The following is a 19,649-nucleotide window of genomic DNA, read 5'->3' as shown; positions in this document are numbered from 1 at the left end:
TCTGTCGCCCAGACTGGAGTGCAGTGGCCCCTCCCGGCCACTGCAGCCTCGGCCTGCTGGGCTCCGGCAATCCTTCCGCCTCAGCCTTCCGAGTAGCCGGAATTATAGGCATACGCCGCCACGCCCAGCTGAGTTTTTTGATTTATTGTAGAGATGAGGTCTCGCTGCCCAGGCGGGTCTCGAACCCGCGGGCTCAGGCAATTCACTCACCTCAGCCTCCCAAAGGCGCGGGATTACAGGCGGTGTACATATGTTTAAGATAGATATTTCTTGCTGGTGGACTGAACCTTTTATCATTATGTAGTGTCCTTCCATGTCCTTTTTAACTTTTGATAGTTTGAAGTCTGTTTTATCTGATATCAGAATAGTTACTTCTGCCCTTTTCTGCTTTCCATTTGCCTTAAAGTTCATTTTCCAGCCATTAACTTTGAGCCTATGAGTGTCCTTTGCAGGGAGTTGAGTTTTCTGGAGGCAGCAGAATGTTGGATCATGCTTCTTTATCCAATCTGCCAATCTATGCCTCTTTAGTGGCACATTTAGTCTATTCATGTTCCGATTGATTATTGAAATGTGAGAGTTTATCCCTGTCATAGAGCTCACAGGAGGTTGCTTGGTTTCCTTTTGCATTTATATATGTGTGTATTTTCATTTTTATGAGTGCTTTGTATGCTTTGATGACTCTGTGCTTACCTGTACATTCGTGATGAGTATGACCTTTTCTTTCCTTTTTTTCCTTTTTATTTTTCTGTGTCAATACCTTAAGCATATACTGAAGGTTGGTCTTGGGGCAGTATATTCTCTTAGGGATTGGATATCTGGGAATAATTTGAGTTCTCCATCACTGATGAAACTTAGCTTGTCAGGGTGGAAAAGTCTTGGATAAAATTGCTTATCTTTAATAACATTAAAAATTGGACCCCAGTCCTTTTTGACTTGTCATGTTTCTGCATTAAATCTGGAGCAATTCTGCTGAGTTTTCCTCAGAAAGTAGTCTGAACTTTCTCTCTTGCTGTCCTTAGGTGTTTTTCTTTTATACTTATTTGGTGGAGGTAGATTACTATGTGCCTTGGGGATGATATTTTGTGGGGATTTTCTGAATCTCTTATGCTTAGACTGTCATCTCTCTGGAAAGATGTGAATGACCTCATGGATGCTTGTTCCATGGTGTTTTCCATTTCCCTTTCAGCTTCAGGGATAACAATCAGATTTAGATTTGGCGTCTTCATATAGTCCCGTATCTCTTGGAGGCTGTGCTCCTTCTTTTTAAGCTTTCGTTCTATATTTTTGACAGACTGGGTTAATTCCATATTTTGGTCTTCAAGCTCTGAGATTCTTTCCTTTGCCTAATTGACCCTGCTACCTGTGCTCGTTAGTGTGTTCTTAATTTCCAGGATGAAGTTTTTCAGTTTTATTATTTAAGAGTGGGCTTTTTTGAAGTTAGCCATCTCTGCTTTTACTTCCAGTTTGACTTCAGTCAGTTTCGCTTCTAGTTTCTCTTGATTCTTGTTCACTTTTGTCATCCAGTCTCTGATTTCTGTAACTGTTTTCTGGGGAAGGTTTTTCGGGGGGAGGGTTCTATTATTTGTGCTCTGGTAGCTGATTTTTAAGGCACTGTCTCTTTGGGACTCTGAGGCTGCCTGTATTTTTTGTTGTTGATTTTTCTTTATTTGTGACAGGCATCTCTTCATTTTCTATAATTTCTCTTTTGATTCAAAGCTCCAAAGTTATTCAGTTACCCTCTGTTCTAGAGTCCTTTCTGTGGTTCAATATATGTCACACAGTAAGAGAGGGAGAGGCTCCTTGCTCTACCTTGTGGCAGGTTTTCATCATTGCAGAACTTCTCATCCACTGCTAAACTTGTTGAACCAGCTTTCAGCCCCAGCTGCTAGTACTCTGTGGGTAGTAAACAGGGAGGGGCTGCTGATTGTGGCCTACAACCCAGGTGCCTCCCATTTAGAGAACGCTTGGTGTCTTTCATGTTGCACCCTTCCAGTTCAGCTCCACACTCTGCTCTTAAAATAGAGTAGGTTTTCTGCTGCATAAGATGGGGCAGACTCCACCTTGCCAGGACACAGGGTTTGAGGAGGTTCTTCCTTGTCTGGCAGGGGGCATGACCACCAGTTACTGGCAGTGCACATCTACCAGATTCACTCTGCAGGTGGGTCCTCTCTGCCCATGAGTCACCAGGTGACAGAAAGCTGTACTCATCATACTACAGGCAGAGTCTTTCTCCCATACTGCTTGGGCTGTGGTTGCTGAAAGTTCTGTAGCCTACCCAGGACTCCTCCGTGGGACTGATGACCAACAAACAGCTGGGAGAGGATGAATCATCCCAAAGCATCTTTGTCCGACTCACTCATTTTTGTCCACTGGGCAGATCTTCAGTTCTTTTGTGAGCCTAGGGCATGGCGAAGAATGAGGTGCCTGGATTACCTCATCCGCCATCACTTTCTGTTCTTTGTGTGTTCAAAGATAGTTTTGCTGGGTACAAGGTGTTTCACATGCTCAAAAGTGTTCAAGGAGTCTCTGTCTATCATTGGCTGGGTCCCTAATCTCTGTCTTGCTTCGTGAGAGCAGCACCAGTCTGCTGCTCCATGGTGGCCATCTTGGATCCCCTAAATTATGTATTTTTTAAAACTACACCTCCCTATTTATTGCTTCCTTATATAGATAATGTTTTTACTTCTGTTATAGTCTATATAATGCCTAATTTCAAAAAATGATCTTATTTAGAGACTATGACAAGTTCAATAAGTTATAGATAATAAAAAAACCAGTACTATTAGGAATAAATAAGTACTAATAGATGAAATGCATTTGGATGTTGTACTCTATTTGTCTTTATTTCAAATACACAGTAAGAAGGACCCCCTCAACTTAACTTTTTGTGGTGTAAAATTTGAAATTTCAGAAGTGATGTGCAGTAATGATAAAGAGGAGCAGATTAAAATAAATTTTATGTGCTGTTTGTGCAACTGTGTTGGCTCTATGTTTTTAAAGACCATAGGCTCTAAATCTCGAAATGACGTACATTTTTTAAGGTGGAAGTTTCTCCTTATTTGACATGTTTTGATTAAAAATAAGATAATTACCACTGTAATAGGTGATGTTAAGGCCTTTAAGATTCTTCTACAAGTGATTCTTCTAATAGGTGATGTTAAGGCCTTTAAGATTCTTCTTTAAGATTCCTCTTACAAGTGAGAAAGTGGCATCTGCAGTTAAGTAGATTTAGGTTTAGGGCTAATATATGCTAGGTATTTTAGCACAGATTTTTTTTTTTAATTGTACTAGAGTTTCACAAAAGTGGCTTCTTTTGTTTGCATGTTTTTATTCTGGAAAAATATTACTAAAAACCAAGCATAAAAAGTTAACTTTGCTCTAAAATAATGAATAACTATGTTTAAATTTCTATGTTAAATTTTCTGTATATTTCCCTTAGCTATTGTTTCAAAGTGTATACATTTGTAAATAAAATACCACTTTGGGAAAAAGGATTCACAAGTAAAATTCGTTAGTGAAGAATTAAATATCCCATTGGACTAACTTGTTTAAATCTTATTGAATCTTTAATGTTTAGAAACTAGTTAGAAATGTTTATCAAATCCACTGAACTGCTGAATTTTCACATCTTCTATAATTTACATATTCATTTGGCTTCTAGATGGTTCTACTTGCTAGAGCCTCTGGATAAACACAATGAATTTTCAGGATGACTCTAAATATTTAAAGATTCACCATGAGAAAATCAGGTGAGGTATGAATCAACATACAAGGGGACACCCACAACAACCTGGAATTATCCTTATAGTATACTTGGTATTTGTTTCTCTATATCAAACTGTCAACGTTTTGAGATGGTTGCATCAAAATTTGCAGAAGAAATGTCCAGAATTGTGGCAAACAGATGGTTCTTCCACCATGACAGTGCACCTGCCCACACCATGCTGAGTGTTCAGCAATTTTTGACCAAAAATTACATCCCACACTCTTTGTTCACTCAATCTTTCCCCAAGCAATTTTTTTCCCCAGATGATAAAAGTCCTCAAAAGGTTATACTAGTGTCTAAGAGGTGAAATAAAAAATGGCAGTAGCACTAAAAGGCATCAAAATTGAATTCAAAAGCTGTTTTGAGCAGTGGGAAAAGCATCTTGATAGGTGTATTGCATCAAATGGAGAGTACTTTTGAAGGTGACTGAAATTTAAATATGTAAGCATAAATATACAATTTTTAATAAATAAACTGCAGGGCTTTTTTGGGGGGGGATACCCTCTCATATATAAACCTCAAGATTTGTAATGGAACCTTGCTGGTAATTTGGTAGAATCATAACTTTTCTGTTAGACCAGTCATTTAACTTTTGATGCAAGAAGAAAAACTATGAAGTTCAAATGCTAGTAAGGATCTCTGGACACCATCTGGAACTTTCTGTTCTCTCTAGAGCTCTAAGCTCTCAAAGCTGTATCTTAAATACTCAGATCCCCCAAGGCAATGTTCACAGTATTGTTCATATGATGTGGTTTAGTTTCTTTGTCCACAGGTTTGGAGTTCTTAGGAACTTACTTTACTTAGCACTTACCTATGATAAATGTTTATATATATATATATATATATATTTTTTTTTTTTTTTTTTTTTTTGAGTTGGAGTCTCCCTCGGTTGCCCAGACTGGAGTGCAGTGGCTGCTCCCAGCCACCACAGCCTCGACCTGCTGGGCTCCAGCGATCCTTCCGCCTCAGCCTTCCGAGTAGCTGGAATTACAGGCATGCACCACCACGCCCAGCTGATTTTTTTTATTTATTGTAGAGATGAGGTCTCACTGCCCAGGCGGGTCTCGAACCCGCGAGCTCAGGCAATCCACTCACCTCAGCCTCCCAAAGGTGTGGGATTACAGGCTGAGCCACTGAGCCCGGCTCAATATATATTTTGATTGAAAAACAGAAAAATTCTACATGATGGAGTTCATTAGTGTTCTTCAAACCAACATAAAATAAGGCATTATAACTTTCAAGCAAATTATTCACATCTAAAGTACAAGAATATTTATTCAAAATAATATAAAACAAATTTAAAATCAGGTCCTTAAGAAAGTTTTTGTTTTAATTTTTATTTTAGATTTAGGGGTACATATGCATGTTTGTTACATGGACAGTTTTGTATAGTGGTAGGGATTGGATCTCAGGTGGCCCATTCCACAGCTAGTGAATATTGTTCCAAAAGGTACTTTCTGAACTCGTCTCCCTCCCCACCTACCCCTTATTGGTATCCCCAGTGTCTATTTTTGCCATCTTTGTGGCCATTTAGCTTCCACATAAGAGTGAGAACATGTGGTGCTTTGTTTTCAGTTTCTGAGTCAGTTCATTTAGGATGATGATCTCCAGCTCCTTTGTTGGTTCTGCAAAGAACATGATTTTATTATTTTATTATGGCTGTGTAGTATTCCATGGTGTATATATATATCCCATTTTCTCTGTCCAATCAATTGTTGGTGGGCAAACAGGTGGGTTCCATGATTTTGCTACTGTGAACAGTGTTGCAATGAACATACAAGCACAGGTATCATTTTTAGATATTGATTCCTTTTCCTTTGGGTGGCTCTTTAGTAGTGAGATTGTTGAGTCAAATGGTAATTCCATTTTCAGTTCTTTGCAAAATCTCTATAGAGGTTGAACTAGCTTACAATTCTACTGAAAGTGAATGAGCATTCCCTTTTCTCCACAGCTGTGCCAACATTTGCTGATCTTTAACTTTCTAATAATGATCATTTGGATGGGTGTGAGAAGATATTTCATTGTGTTTTAAATTTGCATTTCCCTAATGTCTAGTGATGTTGAGCATTTTTTCATGTTTGTTGGCCACTTGTGTGTCTTCTTTTGAAAGTGCCTATTCATGTCCTTTGCCCACTTCCTGATGGGGATATTTGTTTTTTCTGTGTTTGTTTGTTTGTCTGTTTGCTTTTTCATGTTGAGTTGTTTGAGTTCCTTGTAGATTTGGATATTAGCCCTTTGCCTAAGGTGTAATTTGCAAATCTTTTCTCTCATTCAGTAAGTTTTCTGTTCACTCTGTTGATTATTTATTTTGCTGTGCAGAAACTATTTAGTCTAATTAAGTACCATTTGTCTATTTTTGTTTTTGTTGCAATTGCTTCTGAGGCCTTCATCATAAATACTTTGTCTAGACCAATGTCTAGAAGAATGTTTCCTAGGTTTTCTTCCAAGATTTTGATAATTTCAGGTCTTATATTTAAGTCTTTAATCCATCTTAAGTGAACTTTTGTATATGATGAGAGATAGAGGTCCAGTTTCATTATCCTGCATATAGCTAGACAATTTTCCAAGCACCTTTTATTGAATAGGGTATCCATTCCACATTGTTTACTTTTGCTGTTTTTGTCAGAGATCAGTTGGTTGTAGGAATATGGTTTTATTTCTGGCCTCTCTATTCTGTTCCATTAATCTATCTATTCTTGTACCAAGATTGTGCTGTTTTAGTGACAATAGTCTTATAGTATAATTTGAAGTCTGGCAATGTAATGCCACCTCTTTGCTTAGAATTGTTTTGGTTATTTGAACTATTTTTTGTTCCATATACGTTTTAAGGTTTTTTTCTAGTTCTGTAAAGAATGAAGTTAGTATTTTGATGAAGATTGCATTGAATCTGTAGATTGCTTTGGGCAACATAGTTTAATAATGTTGATTATTTCAGTTCATAAGTATGGGATATTCTTCCATTTGTGCCATCTATAATTTCTTTCATCAGTGTTTTGTAGTTCTTCTTGCAGAGATCTTTTACCTCTTTAGTTAGCTATATTCCTAAGTATTTTATTTTAATTTTTTGTGGCATATGTGAATGGGATTGAGCTCCTGATTTGGTTCTCAGTTTGAGCATTGTTGATATTTTGAAATGTTACAGATTTTGTACATTGATTTTTTTGTATCCTGAGACTTTACTAAAGTCATTTATCAAATCTAGAGGCTTCTTGGAAAGTTCTTTAGGGTATTGTAGATGTATAATCCTGACATCCATAAACAGGGAATTTTAACTTCCTCTTTTTCAATTTATGCATTTTATTTCTTTTTCTTGCCAGATTGTTCTTGTTAAGACTTTCAGCTTGCATCCCTGTCTTCTTTGTGTTCAGAGGGGGAATATTTTCAACTTTTCTTGATTAATTAGGATGTTGGCTGTGGGTTTGTCATATATGGCTTTCATTATTTTGATCTATGTTCCTAAAATGCCAGTTTATTGAGGGTTTTTATCATAAAGTGATATTGGATTTCTCAAATGTCTTTTATGCATCTTTAAAATGATCATATGGTTTTAATTTTTTCTTCTGTTAATATGGTTGATTGTGTTTATTGATTTGTAGATATTGAACCATTCTTGCATCCCTGGAAAGTCACTTAATCATTATAGCTAATTTTTTTGATATGATGTTGAATTCAGTTTGCTAGTATTTCATTAAAGATTTTTACATCTATATTCATCAGGGAAATACGCCTGTAGTTTTCTTTTTTGTAGTGTCTTTGCCTGATTTTGATATCAGTGTGATACTGGTTTCATAGAGTAAGGAAGGAATCCCTCCTCCTCAATTTTCTGAAATAATTTAAGTAGGATGGGAATCAGTTCTTCTTTGCACATCTGATAAAATTTGGCTGTGAATCAATCTAGTCCTGGGCATTTTTGTTGGGAGGTTTTTAAAAATTACTGATTCAATGTCATTGCTTGTTATTGGTCTATTCAGGGTATCTATTTTTTCCTGGTTCAGTCTTGGTAGATTGAATATTTCCAGGAATGTTTCCATTTCCTTTAGGTTTTCCAAATTGTTGTTATAGAGTTGTTCATAGTAGTCTCTGATGTTCTCTTTTATTTCTGGGGTATCAGTTGTTAGGTCACTTTTGTCATTTCTAATAGAATTTATTTGAGTCTTCTCTCTTTTCTTTTCTTTTGGTTATTCTATCTAACAGTCTGTTGATTTTGTTTATACTTTCAAAGAACCAGCTTTTGGACTTATTGATCCTTTGTATCTTGTTTTGGCCTGAGTCTCAATTAGTTCTGCTTTGATTTTTATCTCTCTTTTTTTCTTTTTTGGCTACCTTTAGATATAGATTGCTCTTGTTTTTTTCTAGTTCCTTATGGTACAAGCTTAGGGTGTTTGTTTCTGATCTCTAGGTTTTTGATATAGACATTAATGTTATAAACTTTCCTGTCAGACTTGACTTTGCTGTGCACCAGAGGTTTTGGTATGAAGTGTCATCTTTTTATTTGTTTCAGTGAATGTTTTTATTTCTGACTTGTTTATTGCTTACCCAATGGTCATTCAAGAACAAGTTGTTGAGTTTCCATGTAGTGGTGCAGTTTTGGGAGCTCCTCTTACTGTTTATTCTAATTGTATTCCACTGTGGTCCAAGAAGATACTTTGTATAATTTTGGTGTTTTTAAATTTATTGAGACTTGCTTTATGGTCAAGTGTATGGTCCATTTTGGAGAATGTTCTGTACAGAGATGAGAAGAATGTATATTCTGCAGTTGGGTGGAAAATGCTGTAGATGTCTATTAGGTCCATTTGGTCGATAGTCCAATTTAAGTCCAGTGTTTCTTTGTTAATGTTCTGTTTCCATGATATGCTTAGAGATGTCAGCGGGTGTTGAAATCACCCACTACTATGATATTGTTGTCAATATGTTTTCTAAGGTCAAGTAGTATTTGCTTCATGAATTTGGGTGTACTGGCATTTGGTGCATATGAGTTTAAGATAGTTAAAACTTCTTGTTGAATTGCATGCTTTATCATTATATGATGCCTTTCTATGTCTTTTTTTAAAAACTACTTTTGGTTTAAAGACTGAGCTATCTTATATTTGGATGGCTACTCCTGCTCATTTTTGTCTTCAACTCATCTAATATATCTTTTTCCACCCATTGACTTTGAGTCTGTGACTGTCTTTGGACAGTAGGTGGGTGTCTTGTAGGCAGTACATGGTTAAGTCTTGTGTTTTTCTTTTCTCCAGTTTACCTTTCTGATTCTTTTCAGTGGGGCTGTTTAGACCATTTATGTTCAGGGTTAATATTAATATATGATGTTTTACTCCTGGCACAGTTTTGTAAGCTAACTGATTTGGGAATTTGATTGTATACTTGCTTTATAGGCTCTGTGAGCTTTGTACTTATGTGATCTTTTGTGAAAGTGAAAGTTGTCATTTCATTTCCAAGTTCAGAATTCCTTTGAGCATCTTGAGGAGCCAGTTTGGTGGGAGTAAATTCCGTTAGTGTTTGTTTGTGAGGAAAGAACTTTATTTCTCTTTTGTTTATGCAACTTAGTTAAGCAGGATATAAGATTTCTGGCTGACTTTCAAAAAAATTATTTAAAGAGGTTGAAAATAAACCCTCATTCTCTTCTTGCCTATAGAATTTCTGCTGAGAAGTCTGTGGTTGGTCTAATGTCCTTTCCTTTATAAGTTACTAAGCACTTTTCTTTTGTTGCTCTTATGATATTTTCTTATATATTGATTTTGAAGAATCTGACAACAATATGTCTTGGTGAGGTTCTTCTTGCAATGTATCTTGCAGGAATTATTTGGACTTCTTGTAACTGAATGTCTAGGTCTCTCTCAAGACCAAGGAATTTTTTTTGAATTATTTCCTCAAATATATTATCTATACATTTTACTTTAACTTCTTCTTCCTTTGGTATGCCTATTATTCTTAGGTTTGGTCACTTTACATAGTCCTGTATTTTCACAGGCTTTGTTCATTCTTTTGAAGTTGTTTTCCTTTGTTTCTGTCTGACTGGGTTAGTTTGAAGTACCTCTTCCATCCCTGAGATTCTTTCTTCCACGTGGCCTACTGCTATAGTTTTCTATTGTGTTTTGTATCTCTACCATTGAGGTTTTTGGGGTTTTTTTAGCTTTGTTTGTTTTTATAGTGTGATCAATATCTCCTTTCATCTTCTAAATTGATCTGCTAATTTCTTTTTGTTGCTTATCAACTTTATCTTGCATCTCATTAAGTTTCTTTATAGTCAATATTCTGAATTTGTTATCTAACATTTCAGGAATTTCATTTTGGTTTGTTTTTGTTGTTGAAGAATTAGTGAATCCTTATGGAGGGGTAACACTGTTTTTTTTCCTACTTTCAGAGTTGCTTCTCTGGTTCTTTCTTATCTGAACGCACTATGGTGGCTAATCTGTATGAGTTCCTTTGTTATAGATAGCCAGTGTATATAAGCTTTACCAAGTGTTGGTGTAATAGCGATGTAGTGTATGTGTGGTCTGATTTACTGGCTCCTGTGAGGTTGGTGTTGTGAGGGTCTCAGGATGTTTAATTTGTGTCTTAGTGGTGTGTACTACTGCCAGCAAATTACCTGTTGTGTTGCATTGTTCAACCTCCAGGCCAGCAGGTTATTCAACGGCTAGACCAGCAAGTGATGACTGTGGGTAAGAACTGGCTACTGTTGATGCAGATGGGTATTTACTTGATCCTTGTTTACTGGAATAAATGTTCTGTTGTCTCAGCAGTGAGCTGGTCTGTGGAGTACACTGTGGTCTGAGTTGCCAACTCAAACCTGGAGCTGGAAGAATCAAGGTAAGTGGGGTCAAACCGAGCAAGCCCACTTATGGGTCCACTGATGACAGGCACAGGCACCTGCTTCGAAGTAGTGTCTGGTGTATAGTCTCTGAGTGCCCAGAAGTGTGTCTCTATCAGAGACTAGGAAACTTCTGCTGCCTCAAGTTCTCTGCTCAGGAAGGGGAGGGCATCCTGAGTTCCTAATCTAGAAGAAAAGGGGTTTCAGGTACCTGTGGTTTTATCTGGGCACTGAGCAGAGAAAGCATTGAAGCACCAAGGACTCTACCCCCTGGGGAAAGAGGTGGCTCAGGATTCTATTCTAGGTGATTGAGTGTGTTAGGGCATGGAGCACAGAAGGCCTAATTGCACAAGGTTTTATGGCTTGGAATGGTGAGGCAGCTTAGGCTACTAATGCTGGTATGTAGAAATGGGGGCTGCTTGATCCTTGATACAGAAGTGGGGCGGGGGGGCACATTTCCCTGACAGACTTGAGGGGCATACTGTGGTACCCTGCAATGACACTTACAGCCTGATTCTGGGTCAGGGAGATGTCTTTGACTTCAGGCCTTACTACCATGGAGAAACTATGGGATCAAGAACTTTCCTGCCATTCAGGCTGCTGATTCAAGGGCAGAACAGTGAGTTCCCTTCTGCTGGTCTCCTGACACTTAAACTGCATTCGGAGATGTGTAGGAGTGGGGAAACCCTACTTTTTCTCAGCATTCCTGGGGCATGCCACCCAACTGGTCTGAGAGGGAGGATGGGGTTTGTAAGAGTGGTGCCCACTGAACAGTTCCAGTTTGCAAAACTGATGCTGGCTGCAGGATCCGCTGTTCCCAAGAAATCGTGGCTGCAGCAATTCTCCTTCTGCTCAAGATGCAGCTTCTAGACTGTGGGAGTGGGGAGCCCCCTTCTAGGCTCCTGTCTTTTAGGCTGCTATTCTGGGTGTTCCTTGTTCAGTCCCCTTTCTATTACTGCCCAGATGGGCAGAGCAGGGTGAGGTGCCCAGGCAGTGACATACAGAGACAAATATCAGGTCATCAATCTGACCCAAACAGCCTGTCTCTCTTTCTGGGAGGGAAACATGACTTTGAGTGGTTCCTCACTGCTCCCAGTCCCAGTCTAGAATAAGCCCAGGTCAAACTGCAAACTCCGGGGTAATCTCAACACTTTCCACCCTGCTATGGCTGTGAGAGGTCCCTGCCCTGCTCCAGTGTGGACAGTCTTCTCTGGGCAGAAACTGAAATGCCTGCAGTGGTCGCTGTTGCTGAAACAACGGACCTGGGCCAAAATGGTGCCTTCCTCACTGACCCAGATTTGGAAGACTACCTATAACTTTACTGGGTGTCTTTCCCTCTCACCAATTCTCAGTCTCCTCTTGAGACATCTGCGGGGCCTGGGAGAAATGGAGTGTTCTCCCATGGCCTGAGTTAAGCAGATTCCTTATTGAAAGGTATGTCTCAGAAGGGATTTTTCAGTCCCATTCCATTTCAGTTCTGGGGTCATGCTCTCTTTTCTCTGCAGAGCGCCATTGAGGGGGCTATTTGCCCTCCTTCACCTTCCTGAGATCTGAGGTGTTCTTTACCATTCTTATGAATATTTGTTTTCTTCTTAAATTGGGGTTCATTGTGTTGGTCTTTCCATACTATTTCACACTGTTCTGATGGTGAGGCACACTTCAAAGCCTCTAATCTGCCATCTTGGCAGAATATTTTAATTTAAAATAATTCTTTTTCCGAATGACTTTTAAAACCAGCCATCCATTTTAACTTTTTCATCCCTAGTTGGGCCCAGAAAGTTAAGAGTTATTTTTCCATAATCTATTGGTTTCATCTGGCATAAACTCGGTTTCTACTTATTGTTGAGAGAACTTGACTATTGAAGAATGACAGCACTTGCTTCTACGCAGGACATCACTGTGACTCTGTCATTTCTGGGTTATATTCCAGATTATGAGTGTCACTAGCAACCAAACTCTTGATTCAGTTCAAAGTTTTCCTGTCTTTTCACCACCAGAAAAGTACAACCAAAACTGGAAGTGATTGGAAATTGTCTATTTTGTGTTGTGTAAAAGAAAGGAGTTATAATAAAATAGTTAAGTGCCCTGCTTTATATTTTAAAAACTTCCCATGCCAGGCACAGTGGCTCATGCCTGTAATCTCAGCACTTTGGGAGGCTGAGATGAGAGGTATGTTTGAACCTAGGAGTTTGAGATCAGTCTGGACAACATAGTGAAATCCTGCCTTTACAAAAAATAAAAAATTTAGCTGGGTGTGGTGGTGTATGCCTATACTCCCAGCTACTCAGAAGGCTGAGGCAGAAGAATCACTAGAGTCCAGGAGTTTGAGGCTATGGTGAGCTGTGTGTTCATGTCACATCATTTTAGCCTGGGTGACAGAAACTCCAACTCAAAAAAAAATTTTTATTTTGCATGCCAATGTCTGTCTTGTATGAAATTCATTTTCTTTAGTTCTATGCATATGTTTATATTAGTAATCATCTAACTCAGCATGTTTCAGTTAACACATTAACTACAGTTTCTGCTTTCTATTTCAGAAACCCTTTCCTTACAAGTTTCTAAAAAAAAAACTTTTTATATCCTTAAAATCTATGTGTTTCAGAGATTTTCTTTTTTTTTTTTTGAGTCAGAGTCTCACTCTGTCGCCCAGGCTGGAGTGCAGAGGTATACTCACAGCTACTCCAGTGTCAACTTGCTGGCCTCCAGCGATCCTTCCACCTCAGCCTTCCAAATAGCTGGAACTACAGGCGCATGCTACCGCACCTGGATAATTTTTGATTTATTGTAGAGACGAGGTCTCGCCAAGTTGCCCAGGCTGGTCTCAAGTTGCCCAGGCTGGTCTCGAACTCATGGGCTCAGGCAATCCACTCGCCTTGTCCTCCCAAAGTGCTGAGATTACAGGCTGAGTCACCGAGCCTGGCCTCGGAGTATTTTCTTTCTTTTTTTTTTTTGAGTTGGAGTCTCACTCTGTCGCCCAGACTGGAGTGCAGTGGCATGCTCCTGGCCACCGCAGCCTCGACCTGCTGGGCTCCGGCGATCCTTCCGCCTCAGCCGTCGGAGTAGCCGGAACTACAGGCGCGGGCTACCACGCCCGGCTACTTTTTTGATTTATTGTAGAGATGAGGTCTCGCCAAGTTGCCCAGGCGGGTCTCGAAACCGCGGGCTTAGGCAATCCACTCACCTCAGCCTCCCAAAGGCGTGGGATTACAGGCTGAGCCACCAAGCCCGGCTGGAGTATTTTCTAAACAACTCTTGTAGGACACAAGCTCTAGGACATACTTTGCAACAAAAGAGGCGGTTTCCAGAGTCAGATAAGTTAGAGAAACATTGTGTACTATATTCTACCTCTTGAAAATTTGCATATAAATATATTAAAAGCTTTGAAGAGCCCTAGAGTGATATTTTCTGTTTATGATATTACTTAATCCAATATTCCAGATACACTTTTCTCTTCTTTTGAACAATACCTATCAATTATTCTTGAATGGAGCTCTAGGAATGACATTTTGGGAAGGTGGCATGGTGTTGTATGGTGTTTGAGTTTTAGAGTCATATTGACTTTTATACAATTCAGTGGCTCTCAAAGTATGAGATCTAGCCAGCAATATCAGTACTTACTATAAATGTGAATTCTCAGGCCCCACCTTTCCACACACGCTAAATCAGAAGTTCTGCAATCTGAGTTTAAAATAACATTCCACATTTTTTTGTTAGATACCAATTCTACTTGTGTCATTCCACTAACTTCACTTCACTCACGTAATAGTTTTGATTGAATGAAATGAGTGGGTGACACAGAAAAGTAAATTTTATTTTTTATTTATTTATTTATTTTATTTAATTTAATTTATTTACTTATTTTGAGTTGGAGTCTCCCTCTGTCGCCCAGCCCGCTCCCGGCCACCGCAGCCTCGACCTGCTGGGCTCTGGCCATCCTTCCGCCTCAGCCTTCCAAGTAGCTGAAATTACAGGCGCGTGCTACCACGCCCAGCTAATTTTTTTAATTTTATTTATTGTAGAGATGAGGTCTTGCCAAGTTGCCCAAGCGGGTCTCGAACCCGCGGGCTCAGGCAATCCACTCACCTCAGCCTCCCAAAGGCGCAGGATTACAGGCTGAGCCACCGAGCCTGGCTAGAAAAGTAAATTTTAAAACAGTGGTTATACTAGTTAGTACATAAGAATGCCTTGCCAAGCGTCATCGCCACAATTAAAATTAAATTAGGCAAAACATGGAATATATTGAATCTCATCATTAAACTGCCAGAAAAACAGGCATGAAACATCTAGACCAATTGGTGTGCTGAGGCTGTGGTGATTAGAGTCCAGAGATGAATAGGGTTGTTCTGGAATAGAAGACAGAGAAATACAGACTTGACTTCTGAGGAAATACAGCTTGAATTTTCTAAAATTATTCTTTGCGTTTGGAGACCATTTCTTCTAAAAAGTCTTATTTCTCTTAGGCTGTTAGAAAAGTGAATCACTAATACTTGGACTAAAATTTCATTTCGTGGATTTTGTCTTCAGCTAAAGAACAAAAGTAGTGTCAAATGAACAAGGAATGGGGTAGACTTAATACTGTCAGTGCCTTTTTCTGAGTAAATTAGCTCTAGAGTTTCTATATTTTACTTCTGAAGAAAAATTACAGTGAGCCACAATTGTCAACATAATTTTATTTTTTAATTTTTAATTTTAAAAAATGCTATATTGCATATTGGGCTGAAAAATATTTCATCATCTGCAAATATTCATAATGAATTAGACAGACACCATATGTGCATAGTTGTATACATTTAACTCCAATAGCTAACCTGGTTAAAAATAAAAAGTGAAAAAATGGCCTTTTGTTTACGTATCTTATTTTAGAAACTTAAATTATATAATATTGTGTTGCACAGATTAGCCCTTTTAAGTGTATATCTTCTAGAGAATTCTAGGAAGATCTAGCATTCTAAATTTCAAAATATTTGAATAATTTACTACAGTAATGTTAAAACTGGGACAGGTTAGATTATGCTGTGGATGCAACTCAGAAATCTCAATGACTTAAAACAACAAAGCTGTAGTCTTTGTGCACAATAGATGTGCAGGAAAGACACTCATTGTGTCTCTGAGAGACAGTGCTGGTATCATTTTAAAATAAGGTATAGTAATTGACAGAAAGCTACAAGAAGAGTTTTATTAATATTTTTATCAATGAAACATTTATTAAGCCAAAAACTAGAGTCAGAAACATGCAGTTTTGCTCAGAATTATTCCTCATTTTAACATGTGAACTAGGCATATACACAAATTATTTTGAGACAAAAACATCAAGACGATTGCAAGACGCCCTCAAGGAATCACCAATTTGACTCCAAGTGAAATCTTATTATCTGTAGGATTTTCTCCTCCTGACAGTTGTGCGATGTGGGGAGAAGCAGATAGAAATTAAGCAGGCACTAAACTTGCCACTTCATACACATATGTCCACTTGGTGATACACGTTTATCTTTCCTTCCTTGTTCCAAATTTTTAAAAAAGATAATGATGTTTTTACATCATTTATGTGACAGCATTACTGAATATTGACAGGAATAACAATTTTCAACAGAATCTTTTAGCAAAAACCTTTCAACATATCATTTTTCTATAGGGCCACAACTAACTGACCACATATGTTCCAGATATGTTACTTGTAGTATTATTGCCAATTCTCACAAAAAGTATTATAGCTCCTGTCTTTATTTTATTTTTTAAAATTTTTTTGTTTTCAAATTGTGGGGTACAATTCAGGGTTGGTTATACAAACATTCATTGTTCAGGTACCCCTGTTGATGAAGTATGCCCCCCCAGTCAGATTTCACCCATTGCCATTCCCACCTTCCCCCACCACTGCAGTTTCCATCTACTGTCAGTCCTTTTCTTATAGCATTATAGTAGTTGTTAATGGTTCACTTATGAGTGAGAACATGTGATACTCAGTTCTTTATTTCTGTGAAAGATCACTCAGTATTATAGACTCTAATTCCATCCAGGTTGCTGAAAAGTTCATGATTTTGTTCTTCTTTATGGATGCATAATATTCCATCATGTATATGTACCACATTTTTTTATTCAGTCCTCTTTTAATGGGCAGCATGGTTGGTTCCATGTTCTTGCTATTGTGAACAAGGCTGTGATAAACATACGTATGCAGGTATCTTTTTTATAGAGTGATTTGGGTTAATCTGGGTATATTCCCAGTAGGGGGATTGCGGGGTCATAAGGAAGATCAATTTTTATAACTTGTAGGAATCACAGCACTGATTTTCACAGAGGTTGTCTAGTTTACACTCCCAGCAACAGTGTAGAAGTGTTCCCTTTTCGCCACACCCTCTCCAGCATCTGTTATTTTTTGAGTTATTGATGATGGCCATTCTGACTAGAGTTAGGAGGTATCTCAGTGTAGTTTTAATCTGCATTTATTTGATGACTAGTGAGGCTGACCATTTTTTCATGTATCTGTTGGCTGCTCATATGTCGTCTTTTGAGAAGTGTCTATTCATATCTTTTGCCCACTTTGTAATGGGAGTGTTTGTTTTTTTCTTTTCAGCATGTTTGAGTTCTTTATAGATCCTAGATATTAGGCTTTTTTCAGAGTTAGCAAATATTTTTTCCCAGTCTGTGGGTTGTCTCCCTGCTCTCTTGATGGTTTCTTTGGCTTTGCAGAAGCTTGTCAGTTTGATAAGGTCCCATTTGTCTATCTTATCTCTTATGGCCTGGGCATTTCGGGTTTTGCTCAGGATGGGTTGCCAGTTCCAACTTTCATAAGGGTGTCTCCTACATTTTCTGGGATTCTTATAGGAGGTTTTACCTTTAAGTCTCTGATCCATTTAGAGTTAATTTTTGTGTATGGGGATAAGTAGGGGTCCTGTTTCAATCTTCTGCATGTGATCAGCCAGTTTTCCCAACAGTATTTACTGAATAGGTTCTCGTCTCCCCAGTGGTACTCGGTGGAGGCTTTGTCAAAGATGAATTGGTTGAGAAATTGAGGTTTTGCTTCTGGAATCTCAACTCTATTCCATTGGTCTATATGTTCTTGTACCAATACCAGGCAGTTTTGATTATTGTAGCTTTATAAAAAAGTTTAAAGTCTGGGAGTGTGATACCTCCTGTTTTGTTTTTTTGCTGAGGATTGTTTTGGCTATTCTTGGTCATTTATGTTTCCATATGAATTCCTGTATTGTTGATTCTAGGTCTGAGAAGAATGTTGCTGGTACTTTGATGGGTATTGTGTAAAATCTGTAGATTGCCTTAGGTAGAATGGACATCTTAACAATGTTGATTCTTCCGATCCATGAGCATGGAATATTTTTCCACTTGTTTGTGTCATCTTTGATTTCTTTGAGCAGTGTTTTGTAGTTTTCATTGTAAAGGTCTTTCACATCTCTGGTTAGGAAGATGACAAGGTATTTCATTTTTTTGTGTGTGGCTATTGTGAATGGGATTGTACTTTTTATTTGAGTTTCTATTTGTTTATTATTGGTGTAGAGAAATGTGATTGTCTTTTGCACATTTATTTTATACCCTGAGACTTTGCCAACATCTTTATCAGTGCAAGGGGGTTTTTGACAGAAGCTCTTAGGTTTTTGAGGTATAGAATTATGTCATCTGCAAAGAAGGATAACTTGATCTCCTCTTTTCCTATTTGAATACTCATGATCACCTTCTCTTTTCTGATTGCTCTAGCCAGGACTTCCAATACTATATTGAACAGGAGGGGTGAGAGTGGGCATCCTTGTCTTCTTCCAGTTTTCAGGGGAAATGGTTCCAATTTCTGTCTGTTTAGCAGTATGCTAGCTGTGGTTTTCTTGTAGATGGCTCTTACTATTTTGAGTCATGTTCCATCTATGCCTAGATGTTCGAAGGTTTTTATCAAGAAAGGGTGCTGGATTTTATCAAAAGCTTTTACTGCATTTAATGATATAATCATGTGGTTTTTGTTTTTACGTCTGTTGATGTATTTAATTACATTTATGGTCTTACGGATGTTGAACCAGACTTGCATCTCAAGGATGAAGACTCCTTGGTAGTGGTGGATGATTTTTGATATGTGTTATTGAATATGGTTTGCTAAGATCTTATTGAGAATTTTAGCATCTATGTTTATCAAGGATATTGGTCTGTAGTTCTCTTTCTTTGTTGGATCTTTACCTGGCTTGGGTATCAATGTGATGTTAGCTTCATAAAATGATTAGGAGAGAGTTCCATCTTTCTCAATTGCCTGTAATACCCTCAGTAGAATTGGTATCAGTTCCTCCTTGAATGTTTTGTAGAATTCTGCTGGAAAGCCATCTGGTCCAGGGCTTTTTTTTGTAGGTAGTTTTTTATGACATAGTCAATTTCCTGGGTTGTTATTGGTCTGTTTAGGGTCTCGATTTCTTCTTGTTTCAACCTGGGGAGGTTGTGTGATGTCAGAAATTCCTTCATTTCCTTTAGGTTTTCTAGTTTGTTTCCATACACGTAAGTGTACGTAGTAGTCTCTGATAGTCTTTTGAATTTCTTCAGGGTCAGTTGTGACTTTACCTTTTGTGTTTTTGATTGAGTTTATTTGGGCTTTTTCTCTCTTTTTCTTGGTCAGTTTAGCTAGGGGACCATCAATCTTGTTTATCCTTTCAAAGATCCAACTTTTTGTTTCGTTGATTTTTTCGTATCAACTTGTTGTCTTCTATGTCCTGGATTTGGGCTTTTATTTTGGTGATCTGGATTCTTCTGTTGAAATTAGGGTTTTTGTGGTCTTGCTTTTCCAGCTACCTTAGGTGACTTGTTAGGCTTTTAACTTGTGATCTTTTCATTTTCTTCATGTGTGTTTCCATTTTCTTCATGTATAATCATATGAATTCCCCTCTTACTACTGTTTTCATGGCATCCCAGAGGTTTGGTAAGATGTTTCTTCATTTTCATTTGTTTCCATGTACCTTTTAATCCTTGTTTTGATTTCATTGTTGACCCAGGAGTTGCTTAGCATCATACTGTTTAGTGTCCATGTCTTTGAGGGTTTGGGGGGAACTTGGTTGATGTTGATATTTATTTTTATTCCACTGTGGTCTGAGA

The sequence above is a fragment of the Carlito syrichta genome, unplaced genomic scaffold, assembly GCF_000164805.1.
Source record: "Carlito syrichta isolate Samal-C Ts95f unplaced genomic scaffold, Tarsius_syrichta-2.0.1 Scaffold305660, whole genome shotgun sequence".
Taxonomy (NCBI): Eukaryota; Metazoa; Chordata; class Mammalia; order Primates; family Tarsiidae; genus Carlito; species Carlito syrichta.
Note: the sequence above shows the minus strand (reverse complement) of the source record.